Genomic DNA, 23,442 nt, shown 5'->3' with positions numbered 1-23,442 from the left:
AAGATTGTCACAAAAAAGAACAGTGGGCTGCGGTTGAGGAATACCAATATCACGTAACAAAAAAGTCAACCAAGTAAGCTCTGCAGTAGTGGAAGCCATGGCACAATATTCAGCTTCTGTACTGGAGCGGGAAACTGTGGGTTGCTTTTTGGCACTCCAGGAGATGCAATTGGCTCCTAAAAAAGTACAAAAGCCACTAGTAGAACGTCGAGTCAAGGGACACCCTGCCCAATCCGCATTGGAAAAACCATAAAGCTGAAAAGTACTCTCCCGATGAATGCGAAGCCCATAATCCAAAGCGCCACTAATATATCGCAAAATACGTTTGACAACCACAAAGTCAGCCAGAGTGGGAGAATGCATGGACTGGCAAACTGTATTGACAGCAAAAGATATATCGGGACGAGTCATAGTCAAATATTGTAAACCCCCAACAATGCTTCGAAAGAAAGTCACATCAGGGTATGGAGAAGAATTAGTCATTTTAGAAGAATGTGGTAACATAGGAGTGGGCATAGGTTTAACCCCATCCATTTGAGCTCGTCGAAGTAAATCAGAGGCATATTTTGATTGTGAAAGATGCAAGCCATAAGATGTAGAAACGATCTCAATACCAAGAAAATAGTGAAGGGAACCCAAATCCTTCATGGCAAAAGTCTTGGCCAAAGTAGAGATAAAAGTGGTAAGAAACGCTAGATAGTTTCCTGTGAGGACGATGTCATCAATGTAGAGCAACAACAAAAGTATCCGACCATCAGCCCGATAAACAAAGAGGGAGCTATCAAACAAGCTACAAGCAAACCCAAACTCCAATAAAAATCCACTAAATCTATCAAACCAGGCCCTTGGTGCTTGTCGTAAACCATAAAGAGATCTATGAAGATGGCATACATCATTAGGGCAAGATGAATCAACAAACCTCAGGTGGTTGATGCATAAAAACCGGAGTTTTAAGAAACCCATGTAAAAAAGCATTCTTAACGTCCAATTGCCGAATCTCCCAACACATCATAGTAGCAATACTAAGAACCAAACGTATAGACCCAGGTTTAATTACTGGGCTAAAGGTCTCGAAAAAATCAATACCTTCCTCTTGAGTAAACCCACGAGCAACCAATCGGGCTTTTAGCCTCTCGAGAGTACCATCTGATTTTAACTTGGATTTAAAAATCCATTTACAACTCACAACATTCATTTCCGGAGTCCTTGGTACCAAAGACCATGTATTATTAACAGCAAGCACATTCATTTCTTCTTGCATAGCTGTGTGCCAACCAGGATGAGCCAAAGCAGCCTTAATTGTCCGAGGTTCCATAGGAATACTAGTTACAGCAAGGGCATAACGGGGATTTGGTTTCCTAACACCAATTTTAGCACGAGTAACCATGGCATGAGTAGAGGCAGAACTCGGGTCAAGATCAGTATTCATATTTGTAGAAACATTCAAAAAATCCAAAGAAGTAGCTCCACAAAGCCCATTTCCATTTGTAACACTATTAAAGCCCACATTATTAGAAACAAGCACAACATTTTGTGAAGTATCACCACAAAGCCCATTTCCATTTAAAAACTGCCCAGTTTCATTCATATGCTGTGAAGACAAGCCGACTTGACAAAATGTATGATTTAAACAATCAGATCTGGAAACAGAACCAGGAACCTTTTCAATTGTAGTAGCATCAGAATGTGCATTAGCCATGGAACCACCATTAGAACCTCTCAAATCAGTCCCTTCATTATCAGAGCTTGCAGGTACAGATATACAATGATTGTGAGTAGGATCAGAATTAAACCAAGAAGATAATTTTGAATCATATACAGGTAATGATAAATTCTGAGAAACAGAAGTAGAGTTTGAAATAGAATAACTTGTCCAACCCTCAAAAGAAGAACAGGGAAGGAAAGACTCAGAAGAAGCATTAACTTGAGAAGAACAAAAAGGAAACACACTCTCATCAAAGACTACATCACGAGAAATATAAACTCTGCCAGTGGAAACATGTAGACAATGATAACCTTTATGACGGTCACTATAGCCCATAAAAACACAAGCCAAAGACCGAGGATCAAACTTATGTGAGACATAACCCCGAAGACAAGGAAAACAGGCTGAGCCAAAAACTCTAAAAGAAGAATAATGAGGCTGTTGGCCAAAAAGAATATGCAAGGGATTGTCCATGTTTAACACCTTTGAAGGTAGGCGATTGATGAGAAAGACTGAAGTAAGGAAAGCTTCTACCCAGTATTTTAAAGGACCAGAAGCATGAAATAATAAAGCTAGACCTAACTCAACCACATGTCTATGCTTCCTTTCAACAATACTATTCTGAGCTGGAGTTTTAGGACATGAAACATGATGAATAATACCCTGGACAGCAAGATGATCCTGGAAAGCTTTGAGAGAAAACTCTCCTCCTCCATCACTTTGAAAAACTTTAATTTTGGAAGTAAACTGCCTCTCAACCAAAGCTTGAAATTTCAAAAAGACACTAAAAAATTCAGATTTCTTATGTAACAGATAAAGCCAAGAAAATCTGGATTAATCATCAACAAACAGAGCATAATATCTATAACGTTGCACACTAGATACGGGAGCCTTTCCCCATAGATCATAGTGTATCTTGTCCAAAGGTGCCAATGTCTTAGTAAAAGAACTAACATAAGGTAAATGAGAGCTCTTACTAAACTGACAACTATTACAAATAGTCCTCTTATTACAATTCATTGTTATTAATCCATGAGTCTTCAAAAAAGTAGTAATCCTAGAGTATGGATGTCCCAACCTTTGATGCCACACATCTTCGAAGCCAGTTACAAACCTAGAAGAAAACAACGCCATACCAGAAGTAGTTTTAACAGAGTCAATAGCAGAAGCAATAGGAGCAGAGGCATCAACACAAAAATTAACAGATGCAACAGCAGAAGCATGACCAATAGGAGCAGAATCATCACAAAAATCTTCTGTTTGAATTTCCTTAACAAGAAAACCAGAATCAGTAAATTCAATCGAACAACCAAGATCTCTGGTGAGTTTAGAGACAGAGATCAAGTTCTTTGTAATGTCAGGGACAACCAACACATCTTTAAGAGGCAAATTTGTACTACCAAGATTTAAAGAACCAGTACCACAATGTGTAATCGGCAACCTCTCACCATTTCCTACCATAAGTGAACAAGAATTTGGAAGAGACATAACAGAAGAAAGCTTACCCGGAGTATTTGTAACATGATCAGTAGCTCCAGAGTCTGGAAACCACCCCTGATCTTGAGATGAAGTCAGTCTTATTGCTGCTAAAGCTTGAGGAACATCTTCGGATTGATAGGAGTGATCAAATCGACCCCAACACTTGAGAGCACCATGACCAAGTTTCTGACAAATTTGACAACGAATAACAGATTTTGTAGAATTCAAGAGACGTTCCTGATTTTCTTTTCCAGGAAAAACAGTCGAATGATGCTTGCTTGCAGACTGCATAGTAGGAGCAAACCCTCGGTTTTGAGATGTGAACAGACGACCACGACCCTGACCATGGCCCTGAAAGGATCGTCCACCTCTATATGGTTTCGCAGAAGCAAGAAAAGCCAGATTTGGAGTAGGAGACTGATGAAAATTTTCTCTGCTTCGCAGATCATGACTCTGCAGAAGCGGGAGCAGATCAGTATACGTTGGAACCGGTGGCTTGAGCATGGTGGTTGCAAACGCCTCATATGCCGGACCTAAATTTGTCAAAAGAAGGAACACCTTGCGTTGATCTTCAACTGGTTTTCCAATTACTGCTAATTTATCACAGATGGTTTTAAACTGAATGAGAAAATCATTCAAAGAAACAGAGTCTTTCTTCTTGAGAAAGTACAATCGGGATAACAATTCAAATTCGAGAGCCTTAGAACATTGAGAAAATGCATCAGACAACAATTTCCATAAATCGAACGACGACTGGGCTCCAACAGCAAGAGCAAGAATATTCTCAGAAAGAGTTCCAATGATCCATGCTCTAACAAGACGATCCGTCTTTAACCATGAAAGATAACAAGGATTAGGCACAACTTCACTGCGTAATTTTGGATAACCGCCTCAGGGTGTTGAACACGCCCGGTAAGAAATCCATCTAGATCTTGACTTTCGATGAGGGATAAGATCTGAGTGTGCCATAACAAGTAATTATCAGCGGTTAATCGAAGAGTGACAAAGTTTGTCACATTTAGGTTGCTCGAATAAGGGTAAGAAGAGGAAGCCATTAGCGCAGAAATGGTGTTTGTTGAAGAAATCGACACTAGAAAGTGAGATCTCCTTCAGCCTATAGCAGGAAACACAGACTAAAAACAAAGATCTGAACGCAGAGAGCAAGTCTGAAGAACAGAGATCAAGACCCTAACTGCAAACGAAACCAAAATGCTTCGTCTAGTAGATCAGTTGCTGCCTTCAACAGAAACACAAAAAGCAAGAATCGAAAACCAGAAATTGAGAAGTAACCAGAAAGGCCTGCAATCGTCTTCATCGCTGGAACTTTCCCAAAAACAAACTGAACAAAACAAGAAAGAAGGTTCAAGAAAGAAAGTTTAGGAAAAAGGTAATTTCGTATAGGAGAAGTCAATCGTTGGAAAGCCTGATACCATATTAGAATATAGAAACTGAATATTGAAATTGAATGAAATGATAAGATACAAAAGGGGTATATATAGGATTACAATATATGATTTTCATCACACGGTCTCTATATGACACGTGTTAGTCCTATTAGACTTCATTTTCTTTTTAAGCATAACCCTCTTCCGTTAATCAGTACATCTTCTGAACTTTGTCTTCCTTTCTACTTATATTTTTTTTATGGTGAAGTGTTTTCTGTATTGTGTCTCTTGTCCATTCCATATACTTTTATCTATTATTTTCTTCATTGTTGTTCCTGTCATTCTATGGTTGGGAGAAAAACCGTAGCTAGGAGACCTCGTACTCATCCTCTTGTTATAAGTACTTCAGATTCTTCTTCTGACGATTTGTCTAAAATGGGAAATTCTGACCCTGATGTTAGTGATCAATCAATTTCTGGTCAATCTTCTAGTGATCGAACACTGTCTGATCATGGACATAGTGGTCAATCATACTCTGACCAAATAAGTGGTCGATCAGTTTCCAGTCAAGATAGTGGTCGAGCAGAGGATGACCTAGTTAGTTAGAACCCTTTCCACTCTATTAGAGATCCTTGTGGAAGTTTGTGTGAGGAACCTGAAGTTCAATCTTGTCCTCCTTCTATCCCCACCACTAGCTCGGGTCTTAGTGCTATACCATCTGAGCATATAGGAGGAACTCGCAACTCTACACCGTAGTTACTGCCTTAACCGCAATCTGACTCTTGACTTGGTGACGACCATCAGTCCATCTAAGTACACCAAACACATAATCTTTAGCATAACCAAGTCTCTTGGTCTTGAGGTTTAGCTTGAAAGTCTTCTCTTGTCCCATTGAATCAAATGTTAGGACATTAGGCTCCACTGTAACGGAAACACCCGAAGGAGGAGTAATCTTGGCCTTGTATGTACCTGGAGACCCGACATTCTTCAATGTTCTAGTCAGAGTCATGTGGCTGACAAGGTTTGGAACTGCTATGGAAGGATAGTTGAAGTCCATGAGCCTGAGAGCGGGCTCGGGGCATTTGTGAACTTCTCTTGTCTTGGTGAAGAGTCTAATTTGGGTTTCGTTGTAACCAATGGCACATAGGAAGTTCAAGTGGTCGATGGCTGTCAGGTCATAGACCAAACCAGGATCCATGGCATGGTTCGGTCGAACATGTCCAGCTCTGTAACTAAATGGAGTTGCTTTCGTGTTTGACGAATTTAACATAGGCTCCATCACATTATCTTGTGTTCCAGTTGCATTGGAAATGATCATATAATCACCAAATTAAATCCAGAAAAAGAAGAATGCATAATTATTGGATGGTGAGGAAATATGGAGGAGAGCGAAGCTCTGGGGAATTTGGGGGTGCCTAGGGAATCTGTCTTCTTGCGGTTGAAGCCTCCTAAAGTGCTTGTCAATGGTGTTGGTTCCACTATAGGTGGGAAAATTTCTTATGCAGGAGTCGTGGGGACCTTGGTGCTACTTGAGATTAATTCCCTCCCTTCTCCTATACAGGCGAGAAAGTTTCGTAGGATTGTAATCCCTCAACAGGAATACGAATTACAACGAAATCAATTCCTGTTTTCTTTGATTGGACGGGCAAATTTTCACATCACAACCATGGATGAATTGTGAGAGATTGCTAGGGGCGCTTGGAAATTGTCTAAGGGGGTGATCTTGCATTCCTTGGGGAAAGGGTTTATCATCTTTCACTTTCATAGTGAGGCAGATATGACTGAGGTGTTGCGTAGAGGATTCTGGAATGTGGGTAAGCAATACATTCGTTTTCAGCAATGGCAGCCGGATTTTTAATATCCATTCTCCTCAACCTGCAGGTAAGTTGGTCTGGGTTCGTTTCCGTTATTTACCTCTTGAGTATTGGCATGAGAAAGTGCTTCTTTCGATTGCAAAGTATGTGGGTCGCCCTGTTTCTCTTGATAGACGTACTCGTCAAGGATTTGTTGGTCACTATGCTAGAGTTTTGATCGAGTTGGAGGTTGATATTGTTTATGCGGATGAGGTTCAGATTGAGCGTCTTGAACCAGGGACTGTTTGAGTTTTTAGTTTTCTTCAGAAGGTGCAGCCTTCAAGCGTTCTGGAAGAAATTCCTACTGTGGATGGGATTCCTAATGTAGGTGTGCGAATGCAGACTCTTAGTTCACTTCAACAACCCATCTGTGTGTCTTTAGGGGAGGCAGGTTTGGAGGATTCGGTTGATTCAATTTCTAATTTGAATTCAAAACTCAAATCCAATAGAGTGGTTCCTTTTGAGGTGGTAGTTGAGTCGGGTAAGAGTTCCTCCCTTGATCTTTCTCTCTCTCTCTCTTGGAACTGATCCTTTTCAAATTCAAAAGATTTTGAACAAGGAATTGAATTTGAAGTTGGTTACAAGTCCTTCAAGTAACGTGGACTGCTTTGTTGGAACAAGTGGGGCCCAACAAAATTTGAATGGAGTTAATGATCAATTGGTTGAGCATCTAGTGGGACCATGTGGGGCCCAACAAAATTCAGTTGGAGATAATGATCAGCTGGCCAAACAATTTTTGGAATTGAATTCGAATTTGGATACAACTCCTTCAAGTAGCGTGGACTGCTCTGCTGGAACAAGTGGGGCCCAACAAAATTTGAATGGAGATCTTGATCAGTTGGTTGAGCATCAAGTGGGACCATGTGGGGCCCAACAAATTTCGGTTGGAGATAATAATTTGTTGGCCAAGAAAAACTTGGAATTGAATTCAAAATTGGTTACAACCCTTTCTAGTAGCGTGGATTGCTCTGTTGGAATAATTGGAACCAACAAAATTTAAATGGAGATAATGATCAGTTGGTTGAGCATCACATGGGACCATGTGGGGCCCAACAAAATTCGGATGGAATTAATGATCTGTTGGTCCAGCAAAATTTGGTTTGGCATCAAGTCGGATTGTGTGGGGCCCAACAAAATTCTAATGGTTGGAAGGCTCCTCGTTGGTCATTCACTCCAATATGGATGAGCAGCAGCTTTTGGAAGTAGTTCTTCCTTCAAGCTCTCTTCTTGATCAAGTGGAGGGTGGCTCTCTTTGTCGAAAGCCTAGTCGCCCAAGGAAAAATAAGAAGGTTAGAGCAAACTGATGTTAATATACCCTGGATAGCATTGATAAGGAGAGAACTTGATTTAGAGGTTGTTGTCATTCTTGTTTCAGATTTTGATTCATTATCTATGATTATGTGAGTTGGATCCAGTGAGGTTGGGTGTATTTAGGGGAAACTGATGTTGCGGGTTTGAGGGATGGCACTTTGATAGTATGTTTGTTATTTTTCTTTTCGCTTTTTAATACTAATGACCCTTTTAGCGGAAAAAAAGGAGCGAGTTTTAAGACTAGAAAGGCTTAATTAATTACCAATGGTCATGATGGCAGATCTGATGGCATATGGACTCCAATTGGGGTAGAGTTTCTTGAGGAGGGCACTAACACCGGCTAGGTGAGGACAAGCTGTCACATCCACCTAGCCGGTACCCTATCTGGCATACCCGGGATGTGATCCACAGCCCCGAAGATCCATAGTTCAGAGACCACATCAGCCACATCGACAATAACACAATTATGAACAATCAATATTAAGCTACAATCAATAAAATAGAATTCAGGAATAAGATATCATGGATAATCAAAGTGCGGAAATAAATATCAAATCAGATAATTTAAGAAGGCAGTGGGCGGAATCCACTCCTTCACCATGCGGAAGTGAGGTCAAATCTAGTTAAGTACAAGTCTCAAGTTATGAAGATAAGTTAAAGTTATTACAATTCTTCTAAGTTTAACGTCACAAAAAGAAGGGGTAACTACTCATAAGTCTCCTCCAAAATGGATATGTCCTCTTCAAAGGTGAGGACCATGGAGATCCAACAAGACTGCTCCCATACAACTCCAGGGCTAACCCTGGTACGCCGGGTGATCTTCTTCGGTATGGTCACCGAAGTCTTCAATGTAGCTAGCCTCCGGATAGTAGTATGAGGTATCCGGGTCCGCCTCAGGGAGGGTGCCATCAGAGTAATCACCTGAAGAATAGCCTAACAAAATATTGCAACAAAAAAGGAATGAGTTCAAAAGAACTCAGCAAGGAAGTTATTCCATCACACATAAACCACAAGATAATCATAGCATGATGCAGATGATATGAAGCATATAATGCAATATGATTTTATTCTAAGTATGCTGGTCATCTATGGTAAACATGTTGTAAGTCATAGCACCATACTTCTTTAGGTAGTCTCAGTCACTCATCACCGGGGGAAATTGGGTCCTGCATCCCTCTCGGACAAATCCATGGTTGGGGGTTTCGGTCACCACTCTCTCACATTACCGTTTGGTCTAAGTATTGGCGCATGTCAAGGTATATCCTAGCCCAATGCAAGTCATCTACTTAATCATATCATGTCAGTTCCAGATACGTCCATTCCTCCCCTCTCGGGATCCTTTCCGGTATCCTTCACACTAGAGTCATGGATATTACTCACCGGACTCATCAACCCTATTGGTCATCCACAAATGGTAAACGGGAAGCTCTCACGTCCCTCTCACGGATCATTTCACCGGTCTTGAGTGCCCGTGAGCCCAAGTCTAGCCGTTTGCAACCCTACCAATACATGGCCCCTTTCGAGTAACCGTAATGCAATTTATGTCCTCTCACGGAGTGGGTACCGGTCTTGAGCGCCCACAATCCACACTACTACCACAGGTTGTTCGGTCTCAATGCCCTTCCGAATCGGGTCTGATATGATAGGGACATCCTAGCCATACATCTAGACAAGTCCTATGTATGTCATTCAATAACCCGGGAAGCGTCGATGGACACCTTCGGAGAACATCCCATACTATTCCCTCCGATGTCCAAGGACAGAAGCACCAGTAGGGTACCCCTCAATCCCAAGTTATACTTAAGCAATCACATGCTCAAGTTCATCATATCAGTTCACAAGATACAACATCGTAATAAACATTCAATTCATGACATTGACATAAGTCATCATATATTGAAATTGATAAACATGATAAGACATTGAAATAATATAATGTAAACACAAAGCTACTGTTGAAAGACATATGTAGCAAGTCTAACATGATAAGAATATGAAATAGAAACTACATTTACTAAGTTAGGGATACCAAGTAAAAATTCCATATCTTAGGTAATTATATCGATAACTATCCTTACCTTGAATTGGAGAAGAGAATGGTCCAAGATCACAAGCAAGTGGCCCAAATAGCCTTAAAGTCCTAAACAAGCATATATGAAAGGTTAGAGAAGAGTTCAGAATAATTGGAGATCAAACGAATCAGAACTAGGCAAAAGTTGCTGACAGCAACTCTATTGGTCGATACATTTGGTCGATAGTATCGACCAATAGTATCAACCAAATCAATTCCAGGACAGCAAGTTGGCTTTTTGGATTCTTGCCCAGATTTGGTCTTCCGTGTCTCGGATTGACACGAAACTTGGAGGATAGTCTAAGCACAACATGGGGACACTAATTATCAAGAAACTTTCATAATCCAATGGTCCATTTGGAAATCCCCAAATCGACATATTAAGGTTGAGAGTTGTAGGTCATGGCATTGGCTACATCTCAATGCAAATTAGGGGAAAACATGGGGGATTAGGTAGGGAATCGTTTAGAAGTAACATGGAACACATATGCAAGGTATAGATTAGGTTACTCATGAGCTTCATCTCAGTTTTGGTAAATAAAGCAAGTTGGTAAGCAATAAATCATGGAAATGTGTAGTTAATGATCATGAGGTGAATCAATCATAGTCATATCGCTGAAAACATCATTGTATGGGGTTTAGAAGGTTCATGGCAAGGTGTATGCAAGGTTGCAGCACCTTGGCCATGGTCCCAACAGTAAAATAGAGAAAAGATGAGTGAGAAAGTGATTAGGAGAGAGAGAGTCATACCTTTAAAGTGGAACAAGAAAGTAGGAAGGAGTGGTTGGCAATGATTGATGAAGAAGATGCTTCACCACTACCAAGGAGGAGTTCTTGGGAGGCTCTCCCACGTTCCTAGATGTTAAAAACGCGAGAATATGGCTCCAGTCTCGAGGAATAAATAATTAGAAAAGAATATTCCAAGAATCTTTAAACCGGGTTCAGCAAACTTGTTGGTCGATACATTTGGTCGATAGTATCGATCAATAGTATCGACCAAAACAGTTCTGCAGAATCTCACAGAATAGTTCAACAACTTTAGGTGCGGACTTGGAGGGCTATACAAGGTCAATTTGCATGAGGTTTTCTCCTACAGTTCACTCAGGAGGTCTAGTTTTAGGGAGTACCTTCGGATTTTGCACCAGAGTCCGTTTGATATCTCAACTGTCTCACTCTTCATCAGTGCGCAGATTCTAACCTAACGCTGGTAATGTACTCAAGGAAGGAGCAGCATCATCAATGTCCATAAACTGGAGTTCCGACATTACGTCATCAACCAGTAGGGCCCACAAGTCCCTCCTACCACCACTTCGGGTCTTCTGACCTACAAACACAACAATGAGTGGGTCGCGTCAAGGTTAGGTAAAAGCTGGATTTTAAACAAGCCATGGATGTGCCAGATATAATGTTGAAGGAAACTTGATTATTATTGCCAACCTCATCCGAGGGAGATGCTTTTGGGCTCCAAGAGGCAATGATGTTATCCCCTGGTCCAATGATATCAGGTTTAAGAAACTCAGGGACTAGGAGGTTGGGTCCTTGGGAGGAGTATGAAGCCATCAAAGGTGCTGGCTTTGTCCCAAGATTTGTTGTGACAGGTGATATGTAAGCCATTGGTGTTTTTGTTGAGTTGATGTACTTATATACTTTAAGACTTTCCTTGAACGACAGATTTGATGTTGGGAGCACGGGCGTGGCTCTCGTCATACACTACTTTTATGTCTTTTGTAGTCAATATCATTCCCATTGCTCTTGCCGAGAGTGCAGTCATCCCCATTTGATAATAGTGAACCCCAACATAGACCAAGCACACCACTATCTTACCCTTTACAAGGTTTGGGGCCAAAGATGTTTTTATGCAGTACAAGATTGACTCTGCCGAAGATGTATTCATTCTTGCGGCCTCCCAGGTCACCATAGGGTAAAACTTGCCACTGAAGGGTGTTGGGGAACTTGGGGAGAGACTTTGCCCTTTCACTTGCTTCTTGTTGCCGAGTTTCACGAAGGATAGGAAGGTGCGGTCAATGGTACTTGCACCCACCGTAAACAACCAGGGTGCAGTGTTGGAGACGGTGCTAGGTGTCGGACCATCGTTTCCGGCTGAGGCTACCATGAGGATACCATTCCTAACTGCGTGGTAAGAATTGATGGCAAGTCCGTTCTCAAAGTAGTTTTGTTTTTTTCCTCCACCAAAGGAGCAGGAGAGAATGTCAACGCCATCGTGGATGGCAGCATCAAAACCAGCGATAACGTCAGCATCATAGCACCCACCGCCATTGGTGACCTTCCCGCACACCTTATAGGCAGCTACGCGTGCCTTTGGGGCTCCTCCCTTGGATGTGCTGTTGCCAAATCCTAAGACACTAACATTCTCGACAAAATTTCCTCCGGCTGTTGATAAGGTGTGGGTTCCATGACCTTCCTCATCGCGTGTGTTATTGGAGGGGAAAATATAGCCCCAAAAGGTGTTGAAGTATGCTTTGTTGAATGCCTTGGCACCAATTAGCTTCCTGTATAATCCATTTGCCAACAAGTTGTTAGGGTTAGGGTTTAAGCACGAGGTTGCTTAAAGCATTACACCCTGAGTATCTAGATTGGAATACCTAGACCGCTGCTTCCAGCTAGTATTTATAGAATAATATTGAGTTCTATTGGTAATTGGACTCTCCCACTAAGGCCCATTACACCGTTAGATCGTAACTAATCTGATGGCCCATATTAGAACATAAGTTGGGTAACTCAAATACCTCAACAATAAGTTGGGTATAACTTGAGTATCTCAACATAAGTTGAGTATGACTCAAATACCTCAACAATCTCCTCCTATGTTCTACATATGGCTCTAGCATTAGTCCCAGAAATGTAATGTTCAAACTCAATACAGAATCATTCATAACTTTCCAAAATTGAATACTTTAAACCATAATCATTTGTTTTAGAATAAATCTAAACAAAATAAAACCAAATTAAGGTTTTACATAAACTATTTAATTTGTATGGACAATTAATAGTTCCTTCTAGCCTTGAACGATTTTACTCATCAAGTAAATCATCCTCGTCGAGCTCCAGATTAAGATGCTCTCCTCCATTTTCGTCATTTCCTGTAAATTGTCAATGAATTTCATAAGAAAATGAATCCAATCATTTAGACTATATATATACAATTATCTAGTTCTACTAAAAAAATTAGTACATTTCCACATGATGACTGAAAAAATATTTGCATTCTCATCAAGTTTCTATGCAAGAACAAGATCTAAATGGTTTCTTTTACAAAGAACCATACCATGTTTCTATTTGGAATGTTATAATCATCTTGTCCAACATAGTTGTTGATTGTATCATTAAAATTGGAATGACAAATCTTTCTATGGAAGACATCATCAGATGGAATGATATATAGATAACAATAACATCATTGAAACATATTAACAATTTTCATATTTCTTGTTTGGAATAATAAGGTAATCAAACTTCATATGAAGGTTGCTACATCATCAATGTGGAATGACTTCACTAGGCTTTATACTCCACAATCTTACCAAATTATCTAAAATATGTACATTGTCATGAATGCTAACAATGGCTAGATCATATTTGAAACAATTCAAAATAACATAGAATCTTGGATTAAGACCTACCTATATGGTCTTTAACCCCATTTCCCCCACAGTTTTGAATGTTCAATCTTTGTCTAATCCCTTTGTAAGAGCATCTGCCATGTTCTTCTTTGATCTTACCAATTAAAGAGATCACTTCTTGTTCAATAAGATAATTCAGCACGGCCTGTCTTAACCTAATTTGTCTCCTCTTACTATTATAAAGTGACTTATTAGCTATCATTGTCGTTGCTTGATTATCACAGAACAAACTCAAAGAGGTTACCTTCAAGTTAACCAATAGAATATCCAGGATCAAATCTCTTATCCACTCTGCCTCATCCCCTGCTGAGGCTAGAGCATAGAATTCTGATTCCATAGAGCTTAGAGCAATGAAAGTATGTCTCTTAGATTTCCACACAACAGCTGCTCCACCTAGTGTAAAATATAACCACTAGTGGATTTGTTGTTTCCTATATCTGAGCACCATGATGCATCAGAATATCCTTCCAAAATTGGAGGATGTCCAGTATAGCAAAGGTTATAGTTTGTAGTACCCTTGAGATATCTCATTAACCTTTTGAGAGCAGTCCAGTGCTCTGTACTAGGATTACATATGAAGTGACTCAACATGCCTACTGTATAGGGTATGTCTGGCCTAAGTGCAACTCATTGCATACATGAGACTACCAATCAGTTTAGAATATTCTGACTAATTCAGAGCTTTACCATTATTCAGTACAAGCTTTTTGTTATAATCATATGATGTCTCTACCGGTTTGCATCCACTGTATCCCCATTTAGAAAGTAGTTTTTCGATATAACTGGATTGGCTAAGGGTAATTCCTTACTTTCATACCAAGAATGGTGTCTACAACACCAAGATGCGTCATGTCAAATTCTTTAGCTAAGGTTTCTTTGATGTCACTCACTATAGAATGATCAGAACCAAGCATCAGCATGTCATCTACATACAAGCAAATAATTACAACCTTATTCGATATAGACTTATAGTAAAGGCATTTATCAGAGTTACTAGTTTGAAACCCAAAGCTCTTTACTGTTTTGTCAAATTTTTGATGCCATAATTTAGGTGCTTGTTTAAGACCATATAAAGATTTGTTTTGTTTACAAACTTTATGTTCGAGACCTTTCATGACATACCCGTCAGGTTGGTTCATGTAGACTTCTTTAGTTAGGTCCTCATTGAGAAAGGCTGTTTTTACATCCATTTTATGCACAACATAGTACTCAATAGATGCCAAAGCAAGAAGAATTCTAATCGTGGCTAAATGGCAGACCGGTAAGTAGATATCAAAGTAATCCACCCCAATGACTTGAGTATAGCCCTTAGCTACTAAACGTGCTTTATACCGAGCTACAGAACCATCAAGATTTAGTTTCTTCTTCAATACCCATTTACAACCTACACACTTGGCACCTTTAGGTAAATCAACTAAGGTCCATGTGTTATTTTTTTTGTAAAGAGTGTATCTCATCATCAGTTGCCTCTGTCCATAGCAAAGAATCCCTAGATCTCATTGCTTCCTTATAGGTAGATGGATCGTTCTCTAAATGGTAGGTTACATAGTCCTCACCAAAATCTTTGGGTACTCTATCTCTTTTAGAAGTACGCCTAAGTTCTGATTCAATGATCAAACTGGGATTAGTGTCAAAAGTAATTGGTTCAGTTTCCATAATCAATTCCACAACCATTTATGTTAGACCTAGTAAGGTCATGCCTTGATCTCGAAGTAACTTATCTTCAAAGAACACTGCATCCCTAGATTCTATCACCACATTGGTTGATAGATCCAAGAACTGGTCTGCAGCACTATCTTCTGCACATCCTAGGTATATACAAATGTTTGTTCTAGGTCCCACCTTTGGTCTTTTTGGGTCTTGTATCCTTACATAAACAATATAACCCCAGATCTTTAAGAGGTCAATTCTATAAGGATGTTTATGCCATAGTTCATATGGAGTCTCAGTCAATTTTGAGTGTGGTAACCTGTTTAGAATGTGATTTGCAGTTAGTGCTGCTTCTCCTCAATAACAGGAAGGCATGCCAGCAGTCAACAACATGGAGTTCAACATTTCTGTTAATGTCCTGTTTTTATGTTCAGCTATGCCATTTGATTGGGGTGAGTAAAGTGCAGTAGTTTAAAAAATTATACCCTTAGAGGCACAAATTTTTTTGAACTTTGTCAAAGAATATTCACCTCCTCTATCACTTCTAAGTCGTTTAATTTTCAAATTTAACTGATTTTCAACTCTACTCTTAAAAATTTTGAATTTTTCAAATGCTTCATCTTTTGATTTAATAGATAAATATGACAATATCTAGAGAAATCGTCTATAAAAGTAATTAAATACTTCCGTCCTCCTCGAGTTGTGAAATTCTTAAAATCACAAATATCAGAATGTATTAATTCTAAAAGTTGTGTGCTTCTAGAAACCTGACGAAAAGGTTTTCTAGTAATCTTTGTTTGAAAACACACTTCACATCTGTTAAAGCCTTTAGATGTAGCTAATGGTATATTATGAATTTTTGAAAAATGGACCATTTTCCTATAGTTCACGTGTCCCAATCTACAATGCAATGTATTAGAATCAATTAAGCTTGAACTAGTATGGTTTATGGTCTCATTTCCTAAACTTAGTTTATATATACCATTAATTAGATAAGCACGTCCAAAGTAGTGAGAGTTAACAGTTAAAGTTACACTACCACTATGAAAAGAAATACACATGCTAGCACTGCATAAAAGGCTAAGTGAAATTAAATTCTTTTCTAAATTAGGAACTACTTAACATCTTTTAAAGTTAGTCTCTTACCTGAAGATAGAATCAAATTTGCAGTTCCTCTCTGGGTTACCATGGCTTATGCTCCATTTGCAACTGTTACAGTCTTTGAAACCTCGATGCTGTCAGTCAGCAAGTTCTTATTGTGGCAAACATGACATGTAGCTCCTGATCCAACCACCAATCTGAAGAAGTACTGGGCTTTACCTCTTTTGCACCCACCATGGCTACAAAGTGTCTAGGCTCAGTGTTGTCAATCATCATGTTGACTTCTTTCTTTTTAGTGTGTCCATCACTCCTATTTGGTAGTCTACAGTCAACTGCATAGTGTCCCCATTTTTCACAGTTGTGGAACTTGCCCTTCTTTTTGTTTAAGATAGTCTTTTTGGCCTCCAACTTATTGGGTTCACTTTTGTGTAGCTTGGTTTTCTTAGAATTATACTTGGAATGAGTGACCATATTCGCAGAAAATTTTTGTCTATTCACCATCTCCAAGTTGTTTCTAAGTCTGTTCTCATCTTCGATTTGTATGAACCATTTGAGATCATCCAGCCCCACCTGTACCTTTTTCCTGTACATCTCAGTCTTAAATGAGTGCCAGGTCGATGGTAACTTATAAATAATTGCCGCAACAAGAAATTGATCACAAACATTTATTTTTTCTATGACTAGTTTGGATCTTAGGTTTTCAAGATCTGTAACTTGAGGGAGTATTTCTTTGTCTTCAATGAATTTGAAGTCCATGAATTTGTCCACTAGATGAGTTTTGGACAATTCTTCCTCCTTATATTAAGCATCCAGGTTGTCCCATATTTCTTTAGCACTTTCAAACCTGCTATAGGTTTCTGCAAGTCGATTTGACAAGACATTCAACAAATAGTCTCTGTAGAAATCCTCATCTCTTTTCCGTTATGATTCATTGATTTTCTCAACAGTATCTTCAAAAGAGGTTTGTACCGTATAAAACACATTCAGAAACTTTAATTCAAATTGTGTCTTTCTTTTCCAGGAATTAAACTCAGATCCAGTAAAGGTCTATAGTTTGACCATGTCAATTGGAACAACATCCATTATAATCCTGGATATAAAACAATAGAGCAAAATACAAAAATGTTTATATTCTATTTTTATAAAGTCTTCCTGCAACAAAAGGGTACTTATATGACTGAATACTCGTAAAATGAGTCAAGTGGGAAAACGTTAACGTTCACGTAAAACGTCACTTTCCTCGTTAAATTACTTTCAAGATGTCCGATCATCAATGAAAAATAATCGATTCTGTTTAAAAATTAATAAACAACAGCAATCATAATTGACATTGTCAAAATAAAGTTCAGTTCTCAAAAACTGAATCAATAAAGTCGTTTTTATCTTTTCTTAAAAAAAAGACTCTTTAAACATAAAGTTGCTTTATGTCCAATTCAAAAACCGAGTCCCAAAAAGGAATTGTTAGTTTAACTCTTTCTCAAAAGATAGCCCTGATTCTCGTTAAACGAGTAAAACCCAAAAGTATGGGTATTGTCAGAATTTGCTTTTGTTTCTCAGAAACCGAGTCACTTAAAAACTCGGTAAAGTAATCGTTACTTCACGTTTAGATCATATATTAAATCAAAAAATAATTCTCAAAGAATGAGACAAATGAAATATCAATGGTTCCACATAAATTTCATTCGTTCGAATCTAACAGATTACTAAACAGAAATCTTAATCTTCAAAAAGAAATCACTAATGATAGAGGAAGCCATTTACTTGTGCGAAAGAGTTAACTCACTCTAAATTGCAGATAACTTCGAGTCGAGTAGCGTTCAATCACCTTTTCTGAACAAGAACTTCTCAAGAAAAGCTAATGCTTTAAGATTGTTAGGGTTAGCGTTTAAGCACGAGGTTGCTTAAAGCATTACACCCTGAGTATCTAGATTGAAATACCCAGACCGCTGCTTCCAGCTAGTATTTATAGAATAATACTGAGTTCTATTGGTAATTGGACTCTCCCACTAAGGCTCATTACACCGTTAGATTGTAACTAATCTGATGGCCCATATTAGAACATAAGTTGGGTATTACTCAAATACCTCAACAATAAGTTGGGTATAACTTGAGTACCTCAACATAAGTTGAGTATGATTCAAATACTTCAACACAAGTAACACGATTTCCATATGTATAACTTAGTAAACCCTCCCCCACCCCCAACTGCTGGAAAAGCTTAAAACACAAATCGACTATTTAATTATTTTTCGGAAAAAAGTCAACTGTTTATATTATTATGTTGGATTACTGTTAATTGTGGAGTATAAATTCTTTCTTTCACTGGCATTATGGTCACTTAATAGTTTACCAAAATTAAATTAAATAAAAAAAAAAAAAATTAAAAAAAAAAAAACTGTTTTTGAAATGGATTTCACATTAATCATCCTGAATGGGCAAACCCTTCCTCATAGCTCTTGAAAGTTTTGTTAGCCATCAAAACTCAACACCTTACGATGGAAACTCCAGAGTGGACAGAAATCCTGTTGTCCATCTTGAATAAGAAACTGAATCTGGTTCAATGCTTCTTCGTTCTCATCATCTCCCTAACAAGGTGTTTTCTGGACAGAGATTGAGAACCAGATTGAACTGTTTTCTGGACAGAGATTGAACTGTTCTCATCATCTCCCTAACAAAAGCAAGACAGCAAAAAGGAAAAGAGGAAACCCTGAGAACCCCCTCAGCTGGTTCTCTACAGCATAGCCGGATTGCTTCCTCTTTCCCCTTTTGCTGCTGGTGGAATGATTTCCCTTAAAACAATTCTCCTGTGGATTACATATACATTGTTGTGACCGCACCATGGATGGACTCTGGAACCGGATCTCACAAAATCATCCTGATCAGAACTCTTGGTAGTTTTATTAGCCATCAGAACTTAACAAACTTCTTTTCCTTCTTTTCTTTTCTTTTCTTTTCCTTTTTTCCCCATTGGGTGGTGCAGGTGGAAACTCAATTACCTCAGCAAATAAAAGATTCATTAATAGAAAGAAATCCATTCTCCATCTTACAATTGAAAAACAGAAAGAGTGGATTAAATATCCCGTTGCCATCTTCAAGCTGAAAAGCTAAATTTAATATAGGATGACTAATTGAACCCTAAATTTGAAAATAGTACTGAAGATAATATAGAAACAGTGGTGGCTGAGGTAAATTTTGTTAAGAATAAAATAATATAATTAGTGATATTTATAGATTGTAAAGGTAAGTTTACTTATTGATTGTTAAAGAATCTGAGAAAAGCCAAACCCTAGGAAAACCCTAATGGAGACGTTTTCGGAAGGTAACCCGGCGACGGAAGTTTTCCCTGAAGAACTTGATCAGATGCAAAGGAGCAACAAGAAAATTAAACGAGGGCAATCGCTTCTCGAAGGGGAGACTCCTGAGATGGTGACTAGGCGAACCTACGTCGATACGGTTAAAGAAAGGCGAAGATTTTTCAAAAGCAGTGAAGGAACAATGGCGGATGAAGATGGTTACGATAGCGAGGGATTTAGCGCAGATTGCTATTCGGATTGGGAAACTGATAATGAAGAAGATAAAGTGCTTACAACTGCGGATGATCCGTTCTGCCCAAACATCACCTTATCAAAGAAGGAAAAGGAAGACCTCCGAGAGCCATGGAACCAATCTGTTATAATCAAACTGGTAGGAAGGCATTTGGGTTATATCTTCCTATCCAACCGACTGAAACTCTGTGGAAACCTACGGAATCATGGGACTTAATTGACATAGGTTATGATTACTTCATAGCAAAATTTGGATCCAAGGAAGACTACAAAAGAGTATTATCTGAAGGGCCCTGGATAATTCCGGACCACTACTTGTCAATGAGAAGGTGGGAACCAGAATTCAACCCAGCGATAGAAGAAGTCAAAAAATTAGTCGTATGGATTCGATTCCCAGACGTTCCCATTGAATACTTTAACAATATTTTCCTTACAAAATTAGGTGGAAGAATTGGAAAAGTGATTAAAATCGATGCAACCACTACAAAGGCTATGAGAGGAAAGTTTGCAAGAGTTTGTGTAGAAATTGATCTGAACAAGCCACTCCTATCTAAATTCAGGCGAAAAGGAAGAGTTCATTAGATATTGTATGAATCTCTCCACTTTTTATGCTTCAGTTGTGGAAAGTTTGGCCACCAGAAAGAACAATGCCCTGATGCTGAAGCTGTAGAACAAAATGAGAAGAGAAAGAATGACGGAGATCATGCACTAGAGGTTGATGGTAGCGATGAATCTAGGAAACGAAATGCACCATCGAACACATATGGGCCTTGGATGCGAGTGCAAAAACCCAAATATAAAAAGAGAGATGGTGGAGGGGGTGCTGTCGGATTCAGGGACGTTGGCAGGAACATGAGGGTGAATCAGCAGAGCGATGGTGAAATTAATTCGAGTTTCCAGGCGAAAGGGTCGCAGTTTGCTACTTTAGGAATGGAAAGAGAAAATGACGTGTGGGAAGGGAATGCTAATACAAACAGGGGGGCACTGGTAACACCAACGCAACAAAACACTCAACCCCTACAGCAAACCCATTTAGTACATAAAAAATAGGGTGATGTAGAGGATTGGATGGTGTATACAGAGGATTTTGGTCAAACCAGGGAAGCATCGGTGGTTCTAGAGACTCCAAGGAGTCAAATGCAAAATAATTATGAGCTCCCAATAGATGTGCAAATACCCAATAGAGAATCACCCAATATCAAAACATGGAGCTTCAACAGGCGGTTACTCTACAGGGCGATAATGGTGGAGCTGGAATTATAAATCCTACGTCGTTTGAAGGAAGAACTAACAGGATGGAGCCTAGGAAAAGTAACCCTGTCCTGAAGAAGGAAGAATTGAGAAATCATGGAAAATCGCCTGACCCCCTAGTTGGAAGTGGAAAATCGACGTTTCAAGATGAGAAGGAGGATTTTCTGATGGCTGTTTTAGACCTTGATGCAAATGCGATGATGATCGATAGGGAGGTAACTCTCTCTCTTTAATTTGTTTTATGAAGATTTTTGTTTGGAACTGTAGAGGTGCAGGTAACAAATCCTTCACCTCTGCAATTAAGCATTATAGAAATATATATAGTCTAGATTGTATTGTTATCTTGGAACCATGGATTAGTGGTGAAAAGGTTGCGAGTCATATAGAATCTAAGGGGGATTGCAAGTTACAAGAGTGATGCCGTTGGTCTCTCTGGGGGGATTTGGTGCATTTTCTTGAATGAGGAGTTCAAACCATCATTGATGCAAGAGCATAAACAATATCTCCTATTTGACATAGTTGATAATAGGAAAAACAAATGGCTTTTGTACTGCTGATTATGCAAATCCGAATGAAGCAATCAGAAAAGTTATGTGGGAAGATCTAGTTGTGGCTGAAAGAAATTATGTAGGACCTTGGATGGTGGCATGTGATTTTAATGTCATACTAAACAGTTCTGAATCTAAAGGGGGGAGTGGAGGTTTCCAAGAGAAAGTGTGAAAATTTTAGAATTGCCCTTGATAGGTGCGGTTTGTTTGACATGGGCTACACAGGAACCAAATACACTTGGCGAGGTCCTAAGTAGGAAGGAAGACGAAGACTATTCAGAAGACTTGATAGAGGAGTTTGTAATGTTGACTGGAGAGTGCTCTTTCATGATGCAATAGTTCTTGTGGTGCCGCGTATCAAATCAGATCATCACCCCTTGATTATAGATCTCAACAAAAAAGAAAAACGATGCTTTACAAAGCCTTTTAGATTTGAGGCAATGTGGACTACTCATGAAGACTTTTCGCAGGTGGTAAAGGACAGTTGGAAGGCTACTGAAGCGATTCCTAAAGCCTTATCACGAATGCAAGATAATCTGAGAGAATGGAAAATTACCAAGTTTGGTAATCTAAAAGAGGGAAAAAAAAAAAAAAAAAAAAAAGATTGCATGCTCGCCTTGGAGGTATTCAAAAGAAAATGGCTGATGGGAACTATAATCCTTTCCTTATTAATTTAGAGAAAAACCTCAGAAGGGGACTGAAGATGGTGTTGGTGTTGGATAGAGAAGAAATCTTGTGGGCCCAATAGTCAAGAAAAATGTGGATGCTAGAAGGAGACAAAAATACAAAATTCTTTCACACCTATACAATCATCCGAAGAAGGCGAAATAAAATAGAGGAGCTGCAAACAGAGAATGGGGATCTTATTAGTGATCCAGAAAATCTAAAAGAGCATGTTACAAGCTTTTTCATCAATTTATTTGAAGATGATATGATTACTAGAAACGTACTTCACTCCCTACATAGCTTCCCTAAAGTATGTCCTATCCGTTTGGAAACTCTCACTAAATCTTTTGGTTGGGAAGAAATTTATAAAGGGGTTAAAAGCTTGGGCCCGTGGAAAGCTCCGAGACCTGATGGTTTTCATGCCGCTTTTTATTAGCAGTCATGGGAGACAGTTGGAAGCTCTATCGTGAATATGGTTAAAGAAGCATTCGAAGGGAGAATGAATCATAAATTAAATGAAACACTCATTGCTTTAATTCCTAAGGTGGAAAGACCCGAGAAAGTGACACAGTTTCGGCCCATCTCCTCTTGTAATGTGAGCTTCAAAATCATTACTAAGGCTATCACAAATCGGTTGAAAGAATTCATGCCAGATTGGATTTCTCCTAATCACGTCAGTTTCATCCCAGGAAGACATATACAAGAGAACATCATCACTGCTCAAGAAATATTCCATTTTATGAGAAGCAAATCTAGAAGAACTTCCAACATGGCTATTAAGATTGATTTAGAAAAAGCTTATGATCGTCTGCGATGGGGTTTTATTAGGAGACCCTTATTATGGTGGGAATCCCAAATAAATTAGTAGAATTAATCATGGATTGTATTACCTCTTCCAGTTTAAGTATTCTATGGAACGGTGAAGCTATGACTCCATTCAAACCATCGAGAGGAATCCGTTAGGGTGATCCTTTATCACCTTACATCCTCATCTTGTGCATTGAAAGATTAGCTCACTGTATTCAAGATGCGGTCTCTGATAATAGGTGGAAACCAATTAAAGTGGGAAGATCTGGTCCAAATGTATCTCACCTAATGTTTGCAGATGATGTTATACTTTTCTCAGAAGCCTCGATGCAACAAATTGAAATTATTAATAGGTGTCTGGACGATTATTGCGAAGCTTCTGGCATCAAAGTAAGCATCCCAAAAACAAGAATTTTCTTCTCAAAAAAA

General features: G+C 39.0%; 1 pseudogene; it reads right to left on the bottom strand.

Annotated features, from left to right (window-relative positions):
- Positions 1-4,364: 4,364 nt before the first annotated feature.
- On the bottom strand, positions 4,365-16,787 carry LOC149013398 (subtilisin-like protease SBT5.3; annotated as a pseudogene).
- Between the last annotated feature and the right edge of the window lie 6,655 nt (positions 16,788-23,442).

This window comes from Hakea prostrata, chromosome 6 (genome assembly GCF_041222555.1).
Source record: "Hakea prostrata isolate BN-2017 chromosome 6, UWA_Hpros_2, whole genome shotgun sequence".
Classification (NCBI taxonomy): domain Eukaryota; kingdom Viridiplantae; phylum Streptophyta; class Magnoliopsida; order Proteales; family Proteaceae; genus Hakea; species Hakea prostrata.
This window is presented reverse-complemented; position numbering and strand designations above follow the sequence as displayed.